Below are 8,369 nucleotides of genomic sequence, written 5' to 3'. Positions count from 1 at the left end.
ATTGCCGCTGGTAGAAGGTCTCACAGAGGTCACAGGTGGATGTTTTGTGCATCTCCTTGGGCCTGGTTTTCTCCAGCTTTTTCTGAAAGGCAACTTTAAAGAAGTTTTTGAGCTGTTTTTAGATACCCTACCTGCCCCATTGCTCTGGCGAGTGGCTTTGTTTTTGCGCCCTGGCCTATTTCTTGTTACTTTGCAGATTTGTGGGCCCCTCTGTTCTTTGTCTTACGAAGTCTCTGGGTTCCACACTCATCCCCCTATTACCTCTCTTATAATGTAGTGTATTTCTCTTTTACTTTCTTCTCTGCTAAGCACACCAGTCTCTTCACTATTTCTCAAACAGGCACCCTCTAATCTCAGGCTTTTGCTCACTTGTCTTAATTCGCTGAGAGATTCAACCCCATAAATCTTTATGGGAATGTTGATGAAGGTCTCTGCTTCTGTAACTTCTTCACGCTGGACTGGGCCATTGTTTTTCCTAACGGAGCAGAAGTCTTTCACTACCTGATCTAAGTTACTATCAGTACCCCATCTTAGGGAATCAGTTGGTAGCCTTGCATGACCAGGAGCTTGGCCTGACTAAAAGCTTGAACAGGCAGGGGCCGAACGTGAATAATATTATTCCCTCCGTTCAGGCTGCAGACACTACGGTGGCTTCTCTCATGGAAAGACCTTGGTGGTCTAAATCAGGGAACTATTTGTTTTAATAGCCCTTTTCTTTTTATACATTTAAACAATAGTCTTAGGAGGGCATCCCTGGAGTAATGTGTGGCATCATGGAACACATTTACTATTTTCCATAATAAGTACTCAGGAACATATATTCTCTCATCATTCTTCATCCATCCTGTCTCATCCTAAGAAAAAACCCTTCTTTTCTCTTAGGGCACGCACCAGGGCAGTTAGCTTTTTGGGCTGATGTTTCTGGTGGTAAAGCTCTTGTCTCAATAATACCAGTCTGGCTGATAATTGTATAAAAGGGTGGCAGGGTTCAAAGTTTGGCACACTTTTAAGTTTAACTCTGGGGTATGTAGGAGGTGGGCCCCAAAAGGGTAGAAGCCGAGTAATAGAGTGGAATGTTTTCTGCACTGCCCACCAAGTATCTTGACCTCCCCCTCTTTTGTTTGTTACATTCCTTGGCCCACCACAGGAAAGAGGAAAAGTAAAGTTGTTTACCTTAGGCTTTCTGTCAACCCCAATGACTATACAGTCATGACTGGATTTTGGGTTAAAACAGAGAAGGTAGGTTTCATGTCTAGCAAAAATTCAGTCTCCTTACCTCCCATGTCAAGAGTAACCCAAGGCTCTGTTGCAGAAATAGTGATGGTCTTCTGGCCGCGAACTGAGTGGACTTCTGGGCCTTGTCGATAGGGCTACTCTTCCTCCTCTTCCAAGAGGGGCATCAGGCAGTGTGGGCCTGCCTGTGCTGGCTTCTGGTGGAAGTCATCTGGGCACCCTGTTATAGAACACTCAGGACAATCCACCTTAATGGCCTCTCCTTTTTTCAATACCCACATTGGTCTGGCTTGATATTCACCAGCCGATGAAGAAATTCTTGTGGAGGCCTTCATCTTTAAGATCCTGTTGGGTTACCTCGAGGTGGGTCCTGACGCGCTATTGCCAACAATCAGGCCTTTTTCTTCATTTTATCTTCTGCTTCCAGTTCCCTGCTTTTAAAGTCCTTAAAGGCTTCCTCAACCAGTCATGAGAGTGGCATCTGGGGTCCTGCCTCTATCTTTCACAGTTTCTTTTTAATCATAGTTAGCAAAGTCTTTTCTTTTGGACACTCAGGGTCGGACTATTTCTTAAAAGCCTCAATCAGCCTGCTGAGTTCTCTTCTTTCTTTTATCCTATTATAATTAACAGGCTTGGCTTTACACTTCTAAATGTTGCCTATTGGACACGGAACTAAATAGTTGGCTTTTTTTTTTTTTTTTTTTTTACTATCTTACTGTAATCCCAATTTGGCTCCGCATTGGGGACTGTTTCACCTCCCAGTCTGAAAATAACATGTGTTGGTTGTGGACAGTTAACACCATCTGTCTGTTCTCTAGCCTTAGTCAGGATCTTAGTCTCTTCATCCGTACTACAACAGTGAGTTAAAATGACCATCACATCTCTCTAGGTCAGATTAAAATTCAAGCTGCATTTCCTGAACTCATCCTTAAATCTCTCAGGGTCTTCTACACACTCTCTGATTTTTTTTTTTGCATAAATTTCTTAAAGTTTTCTCCAGTTTAAATACACCATAAATAGGAATTAAAGTTACCAACCATACCCTGAGTGTTGGACCAATGGGCTTTCTTCTGACTCTTGTTTTACAAAGGATGATAAACTTAACATTACCTTTAACACACAAAGTTTGTCCAGAGAAAACAGAAAATATCGAAAAACTTACATGTGACAACTGTTTTCACCATTGGCTTTTCTTGTTGGAGGCCTTCAGTTAATCTATCTAAAACATACTAAGCATTCTCACTGAGGGCAAGCTGTCCCTCTTTGGTTTACCTATTAACAGTCATGGGTCACTTACTCAGAAGCAGACTGGAATCTAAGACAAGATGAAGTCTGAGCCATGAGGTTGATCTCTGAGAATCTGGCTTAAGATACCTAATTTTCTGCATATTTACCCTAAACATAACTCAGTCTAATCTTTGGAGTCAGTTTTTCAAAACAGACTGAATTCTTCAAAAAAAGCACAATGCCCAGAGCAAAATCGTCTTGCTAGTTTATCTGGACAATTGTTTATAAAAGGATACCCAAAGGCTATGGCCTGTGTGGGTTGCTCCAACTTCTACGAAAGTCAGAAATCTGGATTCTAAGAGAATTACGTACAAGTCCTTCATGGCATGATCTTGTTATAGAATCTTCGATTAAAAATATTCAATACTATCTGTTTTTAAGATCCCAGGCACCTTACAGCAAATCAGGGGGTAGAACAGAAACACTAACATCAGGCTAATTGTCTGAATTCACCACTGAAACTGTTACCGCAAGTTCACGAGTTAGAGCCGCCTGCCGCAGAGAGCCAATTCTTGAGACGGGGTGAGGTGGGTAGGAAGAGCTTTATTAAATATACCGGTGTGTGGAGACAGAGGGGAATGATCTCCTCCTAAAGTCGTCTGTCTCACCAGACTACCGATGGGTTTGGGTTTTTAAGGGAAAAGGGGCCATAAGTTTTAGGGACTTGTGGAATGTGCGCTCTTTTTCTTTTTGCTTTTGGTGGTCCTATCTCAAACGTGTTGATCTTTTCCTGCCATTATCCCATCAGCTCAGGGGTTAGCTGGCGCCATCCTTCCTCTTATTTGACAGGCTTAGATCAATATCACTTGTTTTCCACAGTCTTAGAGGAAACATTGGTTAACACTTAACCATTTGGGGAGCTAACATCAGGATCTTACTTGGAGGCAAGGATGGGCTGGGGGAGGGAAAGAAGAGAAAGAAGAAAGAAGAGAAAAAATGGCTCAGGTACGGTTCAAAATATGGCTGAGCAGCCTGTTTCAAAACCGTGACTCTAAGGCCTTTGAACCAAGGAAACAAATTTCCTGAGGTGTTGGTTCACGCATAAGCAGCATCAGTAACTGTTTTTCATGTGCCTCAGCATTCTGCCAAGCCTAAGATTGCTATTCTAATTTGTAAAATCATGGTGCAAATTTCAGACACCTTTCTGGTCATGATATCCACAACTTTGTTAAGTTTGTCAACAAGAACTTTTAATTCAAGAGTTACAATATTTAAACCCACTAGTTAGATAATTTAGGAGAAAAGAGGAATATGGTTTCTTATCTCCAGAAAGTCGGACCTTAAAACATCAGGAGTATTCTCACATAAAACCCATAGTGCCCTTTAGTTTAGATATTTTGGTCAGGTGTTTTCAGGAAATCAGTAAAGTCAAAACTTGTCTGTAGCTGACAAAACTTAATATAGCCATGATTAATTGGTAATACATAATCCTTGATGATGAAAGACCTGACAGAAATCAGTTACGAGCCATTAACCGTATTTTTAAAGAACTTCAGATGTAACGCATGATATTGAGACACAACACCATGCAGTCAGGATACATCAAGAATATACCAAGACCGTTAAGGCTCTAAATACCTGAACAGCAACAAAAATCACTTCATAGGTAAATGATGTGAATTCTGCAGTCAAACCATTGGCTTTTAATGGTGTTAGACTCCAAAGATAAATCAACCAAGTTAGCAATAACCCAAAAAGAAAGAATCAGGCACTTCTTATGACATTAAAAACATGTTCCATGTAATTTATATCATATTAAATAAACCTTTTTAGCACTTTTTCTTTATGAAAATTTTTGTGGCTTTCAAACTTGCCAGGAGTTTATCATAAGTTACCAAGAAAAAAATAGTTATTTAACCCAAAGACCTTAAAAAACCTTAGCTTTTTCTTAAAGCCATGAGGCTTGGTTTCTGCCTCAGGAATCTTATTCCAATGACAGACTGAACCTTTCTCTTAGAAGCAGATTCAATTTAACATCAATAAAAAAAAAATCAGTAAGTTACCTAAAAGATAAAACCTAACTACTTGAAAGAAAGTGTCTTTAAATATTCCAAACTTTCATTCGACTTTTACTATTTCTCATATTTTCCAATTTAATTTTACCAACTGGCTTTGGAAACCACAAGGTTCCTGCATAACTGACCAATTAACATTTCTCCAGGCCATTTCACACATGTTCCATTGTGGCCTGGAGGGGTTCGGGTTAGGGTTAAGGTTAGGATTAAGTTTAGGGTTAAGGTTAGATTTAGAGTTAGGGTTAGGGTAAGTGTTCGGGTTAAGTCATGTTTAGGTTTTGGGGTAGGTTCAGGTTAAAGACAGGGTTAGGTTAAGTGTTGGTGTTAGGTTTAGATGTTAAGGTGAGGGTTAGTGCTAGGTTTCCATTTAAGCTGAGTGTGTAGGGTAAGTTTTAGGGTTAGAGTTAGAGTTAGGGTCAGGGTTAGGATTAATTTTAAGGTTAGGGTTAGGTTTACTGTTAGGAATAGGGTTAGGGTCAGGGTTGGGGGAGATTTAGTGCTATGTTTAGTTTTAGGGTTAGGGTGAAGTTTATGTTAAGCGTGACGGTTAGGGTTAGTGGTTCGGGTTCAGGTTAGTGTCAGGATTTGGGTTAGGTTTAGGTTTAGGGTTAGGGTTAGGTTTAGTGTTAGTGTTAGTTTTGCTTAGTTTTAGGGTTTGAATGAAGTAGGGTAGGTTTAGGGTTATGGTTAGGGTTAGGGTTTGGATGAAGTTTAGGATATGGTAAGGGTTAGTGTTACGGTTAGGTTTAGGGTTCAGGTTATTGTTAGGGGTTAGTTAAGGGTTAGGGTTAGGTTTCGGTTTAGTGTTAGTGTGATGTTTATGTTAAGGGTGAAGGTTCGGATAAAGTTTACGATTAGGGTTAGGATTATAGTCAGTGTTAGCGGCTAGGTTTAGGGTGTTAGGGTTAGGTTTATGGTAGGGTAGGGTTAAGTTTAGGATTCGGGTTAGAGTTAGGGATAGCTTTGGGTTAAAAAACTTTTTTTTTTTTTTTTTAGGTTTAGGGTTGGGGATATGGTTCGGGGTTAGGTTGAGGGTTGGGGTTAGGGTGAGGGTTAGGTTTACAGTTAAGGTGAGGTTTAGGGTAATTGTTATGCTTAGTGTTAGAGTTAGGGTTAGGGTTAGGGGAAGTTCCAGTTAATAGTGAGGGTTACTGCTAAGTTTAGAGTTAGGGTAAGGTTACTGTTAGGGTTAGGGTTAGGGTCGGGGTCAGGTTAGGGTTAAGGCTAGGTTTACGGTAAAGGGTAGGGCTAGGTTGGGGTTAGGGTTAGGTTTAGGGTTAGAGTTAGTGCTAGGGTTTACTGTTAGGTTTAGGGTCAGGTTTAGAGTTATTGTTAGGGTTAGCGTTAGGGTAGATTTTAGGTTAAGATTACGTTAGGGTTAGGGAAAGGGTTAGGTTTAGGTCAGGGTTACGGTTAAGATGAAGGATAGGGTTAAAGTTAGGGAAAGAGGGGTTCATGTGAGGGTTAGTGTTAGGTTTACATTAAGCTGATGTTTTAGGGTGTTACTGTTAGTGTTAGTTTTAGAGTTAGGGTTACGGTTAGGGTTAGGTTTAGGGTTAGAGCTAGAGTTAGGGGATAGTTAAGCATGAAGTTTAGTTTTAGGGTTACGGTTTTGGTTAGGGTTAGGTTTAGGGTGAAGTTTATGTTAAGGTTGAGGGTTAGGGTTAGGTGTTTGGGTTAAGGTTAGGGTTAGGTTTAGGGTTAGGCTTTATGTTAGGTTTAGGGTTAGTTGGTCAATGTTAGGGTCAGGTTTAGGGTTAGGGTTCGGTTTAGGGTTAGGGCTAGGGCTAGGGTGAAGTTTAAGTTCAGGGTGAGGGTTGAGCTTAGGGTTAGCGTTATCAGTTAGGGTTATAGTTAAGGTTAGGATTAATTTGAGGGTTAAGGTTAGGTTTAGAGTTAGGATTAGGGTTAGTGTTAGGGTTAAGTCATGGTTAGGTTTAGGGCTAGGTTAAGGTTAGAGATAGGGTTAGTTTAAGTGTTGGGATTAGGTTTAGATGTTAGTGTGATGGTTAGTGCTAGGTTTCCATTTAAGCTGAGTGTGTAGGGGAAGTTTTAGGATTAGGGTTAGAGTTAGAGTTAGGTTCAGGGTTAGGGTTAAGTTTAGGGTTAGGGTTAGGTTTATGGTTGGGGTCAGGGTTGGGTGAGATTTAGTGTTATGTTTAGTTTTAGGGTTAGGGTTAGGGTGAAGTTTAAGCGATGCAGTTAGGGTTAAGGGTTAGGTTTCAGGTTAGGATCAGGGTTAAGTTTACTGTTAGCTTTAGGTTTAGGTTTAGGGTTAGGGTTAGGTTTAGTGTTAGTTTTGCTTAGGGTTAGGGTTTGAATGAAGTTAGGGTAGGTTTAGGGTTATGCTTAGGGTGAAATTTTGGTGAGGGTTCGGCCTAGGGTTAGGGGTTAGTGTTTCAGTTAGGTTTGGGGTACAGTTATAATTAGGGTTAAGTTTAGGGTTAGGGTAAGAGTTAGAGTTACGTTTACAGTTAAGGTGAGGGTTTTGGGTAAGTGTTACGGTTAGGGTTAGGGTTAGGGGTAGTGTTAGGGTTAGGGTTAGGTTTAATTTTATTGTAGGCTTAATGTTAGGGTAAGGTTAGGTTAAGGTTAGGGTCAGGATTAGGATTAGAATTAGATTTAGGGCGAGGATTAGGGTCAGAGTTATTGTAAGGGTTAGGTTTAGGGTTACAGGTGGGCCAAGGTTAAGGTTAGGGTGAGGTTTAGGGGTAGGGTTAGGGTTCAAGTTAGGGTTAGCTTTAGGTTAGGAATAGTACGAAGTTTAAGATAGGGTGAGGGTTAGGGTTATGGATAAGTTTTGGGTTTGTTTTCAGGTTAATGTTAAGGTTATGTTTAGAGTTAGGGTTAAGTTTAGGCGTTGTGTTTAGTTTTTGGGTTAGTGTTAGATTTTAGGTTAGGGTTAAGCTTAGTGTTACGGTTAGGGTTAGGGTTATGGTTGTGTTAGGCATTGTGGTTGGGGTGAGGGTTAGGTTTAGGGTTAGGGTTGGGTAGGGTTAGGATTATGGTTATGGTAAGGTGTTAGGGGTTAGAGCTGTAGTTTAGGGTTAGGGTTTGGGTGAGGGTTCCGGTTAGGCATTGTGGTTCTGGTCATGGTTAGGTTTGGTTTAGGGTTAGGGTTAGGTTTATGATTGGGTTTCGGGTTAGTGTTAGAGTTAGGGTTAAGGTTTGGGTTAGGCTTTGGTGTTGGGGTTAGGGTTTGGGTTAGGGTTAGGGTTATCGTTAGGGCTCAGGGGTTTCAGGTTAGGGTTAGGGTTAGGGATAGCATTAGGTTTAGGTTTTGTGGGATACGGTTAGGGGTTAGGGTGAGGGTTATGGTTAGTTTTACACTTAAGGTGATAAGTGTTGCGATTAGGGTTAGAGTTAGGGTTAGGTTTAGAGTTAGGGTGAGGTCTAGGGTAAGATTTAGGTTTAGGTCCAAGTTGAGGTTTAGAGCTAGTGTTCTATTTAGGGTCAAGGTTAGAGTCAGGGTTAGGGTTAGGATTAGGTCTAGGGTTAGGATTAGGATTAAGTTTAGGATTAGGTTCAGGACTATTTTAAGTGTTCGGTCTAGGGTTACAGATGGACTAGCATTATTGTTAGTATTAGGTTTAAGGTTAGAGTTTGGGTTAGGTTTAGGTTAGAGTTAGGGTTTGGATGAAGTTTAGGATAGGTTGTGGGTTATTTTTATGGTTAGGGCTAGAGTTTGGGTTTGTGTTCAGGTTAGTGTTAAGGTTAGGTTTAGAGTTCGAGTTAAGGTTAGGGGTTATGTTTAGGGTTAGCGTTAGGTTAGGTTTAGGGTGAGTGTGAAGTTTAGATAAAGGGTGTGGTTTATGATAAGGGTTAGGATTATAG

This window comes from Loxodonta africana, chromosome 21 (genome assembly GCF_030014295.1).
Source record: "Loxodonta africana isolate mLoxAfr1 chromosome 21, mLoxAfr1.hap2, whole genome shotgun sequence".
Classification (NCBI taxonomy): domain Eukaryota; kingdom Metazoa; phylum Chordata; class Mammalia; order Proboscidea; family Elephantidae; genus Loxodonta; species Loxodonta africana.
Note: the sequence above shows the minus strand (reverse complement) of the source record.